This window comes from Bos indicus x Bos taurus, chromosome 17, assembly GCF_003369695.1.
Source record: "Bos indicus x Bos taurus breed Angus x Brahman F1 hybrid chromosome 17, Bos_hybrid_MaternalHap_v2.0, whole genome shotgun sequence".
NCBI classification, from domain to species: Eukaryota; Metazoa; Chordata; class Mammalia; order Artiodactyla; family Bovidae; genus Bos; species Bos indicus x Bos taurus.
The window spans coordinates 11,732,951-11,743,936 of record NC_040092.1 but is presented as its reverse complement, the minus strand read 5'-3'; positions in this window follow the sequence as shown (position 1 = coordinate 11,743,936).

Genomic DNA, 10,986 nt, shown 5'->3' with positions numbered 1-10,986 from the left:
ACTGTGAACTTCCAGATGTTCAACCCGGTTTTAGAAAAGGCAGAGGAACCAGAGATCAAATTGCCAACCTCCACTGGATCATCGAAAAAGCAAGAGAGTTCCAGAAAAACATCTATCTCTGCTTTATTGACTATGCCAAAGCCTTTGACTGTTTGGATCACAATAAACTGTGGAAAATTCTGAAAGAGATGGGAATACCAGACCACCTGACCTGCCTCTTGAGAAACCTATAAGCAGGTCAGGAAGCAACAGTTCGAACTGGACATGGAACAACAGACTGGTTCCAAATAGGAAAAGGAGTACATCAAGGCTGTATATTGTCACCCTGCTTCTTTAACTTACATGCAGAGTACATCATGAGAAATCCTGGGCTGGAAGAAGCACAAGCTGGAGTCAAGATTGCCGGGAGAAATATCAATCACCTCAGATTGCAAATGACACCACCCTTATGGCAGAAAGTGAAGAGGAACTAAAAAGCCTCTTGATGAAAGTGAAAGAGGAGAATGAAAAAGTTGGCTTAAAGCTCAACATTCAGAAAACTAAGACATGGCATCAGGTCCCATCACTTCATGGGAAATAGATGGGGAAACAGTGGAAACAGTGTCAGAGTTTATTTTGGGGGGCTCCAAAATCACTGCAGATGCTGATTGCAGCCATGAAATTAGAAGACACTTACTCCTTGGAAGGAAAGTTATGACCAACCTAGATAGTATATTGAAAAGCAGAGATATTACTTTGCCAACCAAGGTCTGTCTAGTCAAGGCTACGGTTTTTCCAGTGGTCAGGTATGGATGTGAGAGTTGGACTATAAAGAAAGCTGAGCACTGAAGAATTGATGCTTTTGAACTGTGGTGTTGGAGAAGACTCTTCAGAGTCCCTTGGACTGCAAGGAGATCCAACCTGTCCATTCTAAAGGACATCAGTCCTGAGTGTTCATTGCAAGGACTGATGCTGAAGCTGGTCCAATACTTTGGCCACCTCATGCAAAAAGTTGACTCATTGGAAAAGACCCTGATGCTGGGAGGGATTGGCAGTAGGAGGACAAGGGAACAACAGAGGATGAGATGGCTGGATGGCATCACTGACTCTATGGACATGAGTTTGAGTGAACTCCGGGAGTTGGTGATGGACAGAGAGGCCTGGCATGCTGTGATACATGGGGTCACAAAGAGTCGGACACTGAGCGACTGAACTGAATGGAACTGAACTGAATGATAGTCTAATACAGGGTCTTTATTCAAATTTTACCAGTTGTCTCCAAAATACTTCCTTTGTCTTTTTTTACTTTTGACCCAATGTCCACTCCTCACACAATACACAAGAATAAAGTCCTAAATGATGAGCATCTAAATGTAAAAAATGAAATTGTAATTACCAGTAGGTGACTGCATCCTCAGTTGCTTCAGTCAGTCAGAGTCTTTGAGACCCTATGGACTGTAGCCCGCCAGGCTCCTCTGTCCATGGGATTCTCCAGGCAAGAATACTGGAGAGGGTTTCCATGCCCTCATCCAATCCAAACCACATCTCCTGCATTGCAGGTGGATTCTTTACCGCTGAGCCACCACCAGGGAAGTGTACAAGTATATGGGTGAATTCCTCCATAACTTGTGTGTGGAGTAAAGATCTCTAACTACGATTCAAAATCCAGATGCAACAAGAGATTAGTACAGAGCCTTCTCTGGCCGTCCAGTGGTTAAGGCTCCATGCTTCCAATACAGGGGACACAGGTTCCATTCCTGGTTGGGGAAATAGGATTCTACATGCCAAAAACTAGGATCCCACAGGCCACAGTGCTGCCAAAAAGTTTTAATTTTTTAATTAAAAAAAAAGATTAGTAAATTTGACTACATAAAATTTTCTTTAGCTTTTACATGTGAAATATACCATAAGTGAAATCAGAAGACCACTGACAAACTAGGAGAAAATTTTACAACACACATAATGGATAAAGGAGTATTCTCACTAACAAATGAGTGACTCTCTAAATTTAATGGGGAAATGTGGAAACCAGAGAGAAAAATGGACAAAAAACTATGAACAGATGATTCATGAAAAAAGGTGTTAAAGTAATCTTTCAACATGGAAAATCCCTACTTCATTTACCATAAGAGAGAAAGACAGTGATGAGAAAAGGGAACTAGATTGGTGGCTGGAGCACCTGCTGGAGACAGGCCTGGATTTGTGGGAGATGTAGTTTGTGAGGGTTGGAAAGGATGTTGAGAGAGATGAAGTACCTTGTCTCTTTCAATCCTCAAAACTGCCCTCTGGAGACTTCCCTGGTGGTCCAGTGGTTAAGAATCCCCCTGTCAATGCAGGGGACACAGGTTTGATCCCCGATCTGGGAACTAAGATCCCACACGCAATGGGGCAGCTAAGCCTTCGTTCTGCAACTACTGAGCCTGTGCCCTAGAGCCTGTGCTTCACAACAGGAGAACCACTGCAATGAGAAGCCTGCAACAAGGGAGCCTGACTCGCCACAACTGGAGAAAACCTGTGTGCACCAATGAGGACCCGGCACAGCCAAAAATGAAGGAAGAGATAAAATAATTTTTAACAATTGCCCTCTGGTTTGAGTACTAGCAGAAGATATCGAGAAGAGGTGGCAAGAATACACAACGAACTACACACAAAAGATCTTAATGACCCAGATAACCTCGATGGTGTGTTCACTCACCTAGAGCCAGACATCCTGGAGTGCGAAGTCAAGTGGGCCTTAGAAAGCATCACTACGAACAAAGCTAGTGGAGGTGATGGAATTCCAGTTAAGCTATTTCAAATCCTAAAAGATGATGCTGTGAAATTGCTGCACTCAATATGCCAGCAAATCTGGAAAACTCAGCAGTCAGTGGCCACGGGACTGGAAAAGGTCAGTTTTCATTCCAATCCCAAAGAAAGGCAATGGCAAAGAATGTTCAAACTATTGCACAATTGCACTCATCTCACACGCTAGCAAAGTAATGCTCAAAATTCTCCAAGCTAGGCTTCAACAGTACATGAACAGAGAACTTCCAGATGTTCAAGCTGAATTTAGAAAAGGCAGAGCAACCAGAGATCAAATTGCCAACATCCATTCGATCATAGAAAGAGCAAGAGAATTACAGAAAAACTTCTGCTTTATTGACTATGCCAAAGCCTTTGACTGTGTGGATCACCAACTGTGGAAAATTCTTCAAGAGATGAGAATACCAGACCACCTTACCTGCCTCCTGAGAAACCTGTATGCAGGTCAAGAAGCAACAGTTAGAACTGGACATGGAACAATGGACTGGTTCCAAATAGGGAAAGGAGTACATCAAGGCTGTATATTGTCACCCCGCTTATTTAACTTATATGCAGAGTACATCATGCAAAATGCTGGGCTGGAGGATACACAAGCTGGAATCAAGATTGCCGGGAGAAATATCATCAGTCTCAGATATGTGGATGACACCACCCGTATGGCAGAAAGCAAAGAGGAACTAAAGAGCCTCTTGATGAAAGTGAAAAATGAGAGTGGAAAAGTTGACTTAAAACTCAACATTCAGAAAACTAAGATCACGGCATGCAGTCCCAGCACTTTATGGCAAATAGATGAGGAAAAAATGGAAACAGTGACATACTTTATTTTCTTGGGCTCCAAAATCGCTGCAGATGGTGACTGCAGCCATGAAATTAAAAGACACTTGCTTTTTGGAAGAAAAGCTATGTCAAACCTAGACAGCATATTAAAAATTAGAGACATTACTTTGCCAACAAAGGTCCATCTAGTCAAAGCTATGGTTTTTCCAGTACTCATGTATGGATGTGAGAGTTGGATTATAAAGAAGGCTGAGTGCCAAAGAATTGATGCTTTTGAACTGTGGTGTTGGAAAAGACTCTTGACAGTCCTTTGGACTGCAAGAAGATCAAAGCAGTCAATCCTAAAGGAAATAAGTCCTGAATATTCATTGGAAGGACTGATGCTGAAGCTGATGCTCCAATACTTTGGCCACCTGATGCAAAGAGCTGACTCATTGGAAAAGACCCTGATACTGGGAAAGATTGAAGTCAGGAGGAGAAAGGGATAACAGAGATTGAGTTGGTTGGATGGCATCATCGACTCATTGGACATGAGTTTGAGCAAGAACTGGGAGATGGTGAAGGACAGGGAAGCTGGCATGCTACAGTCCATGGGGTCACAAAGAGTCAGACAAGACTGAGCGACCGAACAACAACAATCCCCACTTTACAAATAAGGGAATTGAGGCCCAGTGAAGTCATATCCCAAGGGCCTGCAGCAAGTAAGTGGGCTAGTAGGATTCTACCCTGGGCTTCTCTGCCTCCAAATTCTAAGCATTTGACTCCTTAACTATGTGGATTCCTGTAAACCCAGCTTTGGGAGCTAGTAAATCACTGCGGATCTCAGCTTGCATGGAGAAAGGGTTCAAATGGCCACAGGTCATCAAAAACAAAAAGATTTTCCTTGAGTGATAAGAATATAGATCCTGCATGCCACAATTAAAGATCCTTTGTGCTGCAACAAAAGACTAAGCACAATCAAATAAAATAAAAAAAATTTTAAGACAAAAAAGCAAGCTAATATGTTCTAAAGTTATTATAAACCAGACATTGTTCTAAGAACTCAAGTTTCATTAGATCATTTAATCCTCATACTGTGTATCCAGGGGACAGGTATCTATATCATCATTCCCATTTTACAGATGAGAAAACAGAGCCACAAAAAAGAAAAGTAACTTGCCGGAACATTGCACCACTTGGAAAAGCTGAAGCTAGGATTTAAACTCAGACAGCCAGACCCTGGGTCCCACGTGTTCGTTCCTTATCTAAAAAATGGCAAATGCAAAATGCTGCCACTGATGTGCAAGCCACAAACAGGATCCGTCAGTGACTACAGCCACGGTGAACTGCTGAGGAGAAGGACAAAGAAGCAACACAGGGGCTCAGAAGGTCTCAGTCACTCCCAGGCTGGTAACTACAAAAGGCTGAATAACATCCTCCCAAAGATGTCCACATCCTGATCCCCATGACTGACAAATACGTTACAACACACGGCAAAAAGAACTTTGCATATGTGATTTTTTAAACATAATATTACTCATTTATTTCCTTTATTTTTGGTTGTGCTGGGTCTCTGTTGCTTTGCCGGCTTTTCTCTAGTTGCAGCGAGTGGGAGCTGCTCTCCAGCTGCGGTTCGAGGCTTCTCACTGCAACGGCTTCTCTTGTTGCTGAGCACAAGTTCTAGGGTGGGTGGGCTTCAGTAGCTGCAGCATGTGGTCTCAATACTTGTACTCATGGGCTTAGTTGCTCCAAGGCTGGGGGAGTCTTCCTGGATCAGGGCTCAAACCCCTGTCTCCCACATTGGCAGGCAGATTCTTTACCACTGAGCCACCAGGAAAACCCTGCAGATGTGATTTTTATGTATGTATGTATGTGGTTTCTCCAGGTCTTAGTTGCAGCACTCAGGATGTTCAAACTTCATCGCAGCATGTGGGATCTTTTTTTTTTTTTTAGTTGCAGCATGAGGGGTCTAGTTCCCTGACCAGAGACTGAACCCAAGCCCCCTGCACTGGGAGCTCAGAGTCATAGCCACGGACCACCAGGGGATTCACTGCAGATGTGATTCAGGATCTTGACATGGGAGATTGTCCTGGATTATATAGATGGCGGGACCAACGTAATCGCAAGCATTTTTAGAGGAGGGAGGCAGGAGTTAGAGTGAGGAAAGATGTGTGATTGGAGGATGCTACGCTGCTGGCTTTGAGGATGGAGGAGGGGGCCACAAGCCAAGGAGTGCAGCTGGCCTTTAGAAGCTGGAAAAGCAAAGTAACAGACTCTCTCTCTCGAAGCCTCCAGAAAGAACGTGGACCTGCTGACACCTTGACTTTTCGATTTCTGACCTCCAGCGTTGTAAAAATGTGTGTTGTTTAAAGCCAGTAAGTTCGTTACGGCAGCAATGGGGAATGCACAGAAGTGGCCTTGGGCAAAGCCTTTTGAGTTTCTGGGCATCCAGAGCCTCATCCTCGTAATGGGAAGAATGAAATCTGTCTCCCTTACCCGTGGGGTACTTAAACAAGACAATAAACGTGAAAAGTCTTGGCAAGTGTCCTATAAATGAGGACTGAATTTTCAAACCCATTTCAGCATACCCTTGACCTCTCTTTCTGGTTTTTAGCTTTTTGGAGAGCCCCTCCTCCTCCTTCTTCCTTCCACCTCCATCCTTGCTGGGGAGATCTCCACGGTCTCCCCCTGCAGACTCAGCTTCAAGAACAGCAGATGATAGTCAGAGTGTCAGAGGGCTGCCCACAGCCCAGGCTGGGAGGCCATGGGACAGAACCAGATTGTCGCATTAGAGAGGACAATGGCTGGTGGTGGCTACTTTCTCCTCTGCAACTAGGCTGCTCTGTCTACCTGACTAGCAGGGTCTCCCAGAAAGCCTATTAAGTGTCCAGGGTACTGGGCAAGCCAAGAACACTAAGCCTGCAACGGAGACCCAAGCCTGCTTCTTCCTACACATTCAAAGAACCCACCTGCAATGCAGATGTGGAGACTCGGGCTCGATCCTTGGGTCAGGAAGATCCCCTGGAGGAGGAAATAGCAGCCCACTCCAGTACTCTTGCCTGGAAAAGTCCATGGACAGAGGAGCCTGACAGGCTACAGTCCATGAGGTCGCAAAGAGTTGGACTTGACATGACATGAGTGACTGAGCATGCACCCACAGGGGTCTCTTGCCTCTACCACTGGTTCACTCCTTAGCATTTAGGGAGCATCAAGTATACACTGACTCGATGGACATGAATTTGAGCAGGCTCTGGGAGTTGGTGATGGACAGGGAAGCCTGGCGTGCTGCAGTCCATGGGTCACAAGGAGTTGGACACGACTGAGCGACTGAACTGGACTGACTGGAGTGCCCGCCAGTGCTGTTGGTTGCCTGCTAGTAGTCATTCCTCCATTTTTCTTTGCTTCCCAAAACCACCCAATGCACCATCCCAGGGGATGAGTCCTGATTGGTCTAAGCCAACCCTGGCATCCTGCTTCCCCTTGAGAATGATTGATCTCGAGGTGTGGGCATGTGACCTCATGCATACGGGCTAAGCTGCTTCAGTCATGTACGATTCTGTGCGACCCTGTGGACTGCAGCCCTCCAGGCTCCTCAGTCCATGGGATTCTCCAGGCAAGAATACTGGAGTGGGTAGCCATGCCCTCCTCCAGGGGACCTTCCCAACCCAGGAATCGAATCGGAGTCTCTTACTTCTACTTGCATTGGCAGGCAGGTTCTTTACCATTAGCACCACCTGGACTAATGTGATCTCGTTCTGGCTAATTAAACATTAGCCAGAAAAGTCTACTAAGGGACTCTGGGAAGACTGGCTTCCAGTCTATTCCCAGACTGTCTATTAAGAGAGAGATGGCCAAGGAAAATCCTTTTTAAATCTTCTTTGCTCTAGACACTGCTCTGGACACTGTTGTCTGAGATTGTGACTGACTCCTGGAGCTTCAGCAGCTGTCTTGTAGCCTTGAAGCGATACTGTGCTGTGTGCTGTGCTTAGTCACTCAGTCGTGTCCAACTCTTTGTGATTACTAAGGCTGAAATACCAACACATCTAGGTTGGAAAAGCAGAAAGATGAAAGTACCTTGGTAACTGGGATGGTAATAGTAATTTTTTGTGTTCTCTTGGCTAGGTTGGAAAAGGAAATGGCAACCCACTCCAGTGTTCTTGCCTGGAGAATCCCAGGGATGGTGGAGCCTGATGGGCTGCCATCTATGGGGTCACACAGAGTCGGACATGACTGAAGTGACTTAGCAGCAGCAGCTTGGCTAGGTTATAATGCCCAGATGTTTGGTTATACACCAGTCAAGATGTTGCTGTGAAAGTATTTTTAGATGTGATTAGCATTTAAATCAGTAGACTTTGAGTGAAGTAGATTACTTTCCATAGTAGGGTTCAGTTCAGTTCAGTTCAGTTCAGTCGCTCAGTCGTGTCAGACTCTTTGTGACCCCATGAACCACAGCACACCAGGCCTCCCTGTCCATCACCAACTCCCGGAGTCCACCCAAACCCATGTCCATTGTGTCGGTGATGGCATCCAACCATCTCATCCTCTGTCGTCCCCTTCTCCTCCTGCCCTCAATCTTTCCCAGCACCAGGGTCTTTCCCAATGAGTCAGCTCTTCACATCAGGTGGCCAAAGTATTGGAGTTTCAGCTTCAACATCAGTCCTTCCAATGAATACCCAGGACTGATCTCCTTTAGGATAGACTGGTTGGATCTCCTTGCAGTCCAAGGGACTCTCAAGAGTCTTCTCCAACACCACAGTTCAAAAGCATCCGTTCTTCAGCGCTCAGCTTTCTTTATAGTCCAACTCTCAATATCCATACATGACCACTGGACTTGACTAGATGGACCTTTGTTGGCAAAGTAATGTCTCTGCTTTTGAATATGCTGTCTAGGTTGGTCATAACTTTCCTTCAAAGGAGTAAGCGTCTTTTAATTTCATGGCTGCAGTCAGCATCTGCAGTGATTTTGGAGCCCCCCAAAATAAAGTGTGACACTGTTTCCACTGTTTCCCCATCTATTTCCCATGAAGTGATGTGCCCAGGTGCCATGATCTTAGTTTTCTGAATGTTGAGCTTTAAGCCAACTTTTTCACTCTCCTCTTTCACTTTCATCAAGAGGCTCTTTAGTTCTTCTTCACTTTCTGCCATAAGGGTGGTGTCATCTGCATATCTGAGGTTATTGATATTTCTCCCGGCAATCTTGATTCCAGCTTGTGCTTCTTCCAGCCCAGCGTTTCTCATGATGTACTCTGCATATAAGTTAAATAAGCAGGGTGACAATATACAGCCTTGAAGTACTCCTTTTCCTATTTGGAACCAGTCTGTTGTTTCATGTCCAGTTCGAACTGTTGCTTCCTAAACTGCATATAAGTTTCTCAAGAGGCAGGTCAGGTGGTCTGGTATTCCCATCTCTTTCAGAATTTTCCACAGTTTATTGTGATTCAAACAGTCAAAGGTGTTGGCATAGTCAATACAGCAGAAATAGATGTTTTTATGGAACTCTCTTGCTTTTTTTGATGATCCAGTGGAGGTTGGCAATTTGATCTCTGGTTCCTCTGCCTTTTCTAAAACCAGGTCGAACATCTGGAAGTTCACGGTTCACATATTGCTGAAGCCTGGCTTGGAGAATTTTGAGCATTACTTTGCTAGTGTGTGAGATGAGTGCAATTGTGCAGTAGTTTGAGCATTCTTTGGCATTGCCTTTCTTTGGGATTGGAATGAAAACTGACCTTTTCCAGTCCTGTGGCCACTACTGAGTTTTCCAAATGTGCTGGCATATTGAGTGCAGCATTTTCACAGCATCATCTTTTAGGATTTGAAATAGCTTAACTGGAATTCCATCACCTCCACTAGCTTTGTTCGTAGTGATGCTTTCTAAGGCTCACTTGACTTCACATTCCAGGATGTCTGGCTCTAGGTGAGTGATCACACCATCGTGATTATCTGGGTCATGAAGATCTATTTTGTACAGTTCTTCTGTGTATTCTTGCCACCTCTTCTTAATAGCTTCTGCTTCTGTTAGGTCCATACCATTTCTGTCCTTTATTAAGCCCATCTTTGCATAAAGTGTTCCCTTGGTATCTCTAATTTTCTTGAAGAGATCTCTAGTCTTTCCCATTCTATTGTTTTCCTCTATTTCTTTGCATTGATCACTGAGGAAGGCTTTCTTATCTCTCCTTGCTATTCTCTGGAACTCTGCATTCAAATGGGTATATCTTTCCTTTCCCCCTTTGCTTTTCTCTTCCCTTGTTTTCACAGCTATTTGTAAGGCCTCCTCAGACAGCCATTTTGCTTTTTCGCCTTTCTTTTTCTTGGGGATGGTCTTGATTCCTGTCTCCTGTACAAAGTCACGAACCGGCCTTGGAGTACAGAATGAAGCAGGGCAAAGGCTAATAGAGTTCTGCCAAGAGAATGTACTGGTCATAGCAAACATCCTCTTCCAACAACACAAGAGAAGACTCTACACATGGACTTCACCAGATGGTCGACACTGAAATCAGATTGACTATAGTCTTTGCAGCCAAAGATGGAGAAGCTCTATACAGTCAGGAACAACAAGCCCGGGAGCTGACTGTGGCTCAGATCATGAACTCCTTATTGCCAAATTCAGACTTAAATTGAAGAAAGTAGAGAAAACTACTAGACCATTCAGGGATGACCTAAATCAAATCCCTTATGACTATACAGTGCAGGTGAGAAATAGATTTCAGGGACTGGATCTGACACAGAGTGCCTGACAGTCGGGTCAGGGTTGTTCAGTTAACTGGAGAGGGGAAGCAGACGTGGCAGAATGGTAGCATTCAAAGACTCTGAGTGAAGGGTACACAAAAAAATTCATTGCATCCTTTGCAACTTCTCTGTAAGCCCAAAATGAATTTAAAATAAAAATTCAAATAAAAAAAAAAGAGTGGGGGGACCCAAGGTACAAACTTGGTTTGTTTGATACGAATGCCTGAGCGTTCCTTGGGAGTGCAGGGTTGGAGTACCAGCTCCCAGGAATGCAGAGATGACCTCTGGTCAGTCACAGGCCCTCTCATACCTACAGCCACTCCCTTTTTAACATAGGTAGCACGAGTATTAATACCGCTGGGCTGTGAGAATCCTTTGAAACGTGCACATCACACACATGCCAGGGGAGCTGTGGTAGCGATGCTTTCTATTACAGAAAACATGCCCTCCCTCACTTTTAAAAAAATGTATTTCTTTTCCATTGAATCCCTCATTTTTTAAAAAAAGTTAACCCATTTTATTTTGGCTGCATGGGCTCTTTGCTGCAGCACGCGGGCTTCTCTGGTTGTGGTGATGGGATGGGTTCAGTAGTTGCGCGTGGGCTTACCTGCCCCATGGCATGTGGGGTCTTAGTCCCATGACCAGGGATCAAACCCACGTCCCCAGCATTGAAAGGCAGAATCGCAACCCCTGGACCACCAGGGAAGCCCTCCCTCCCTCACG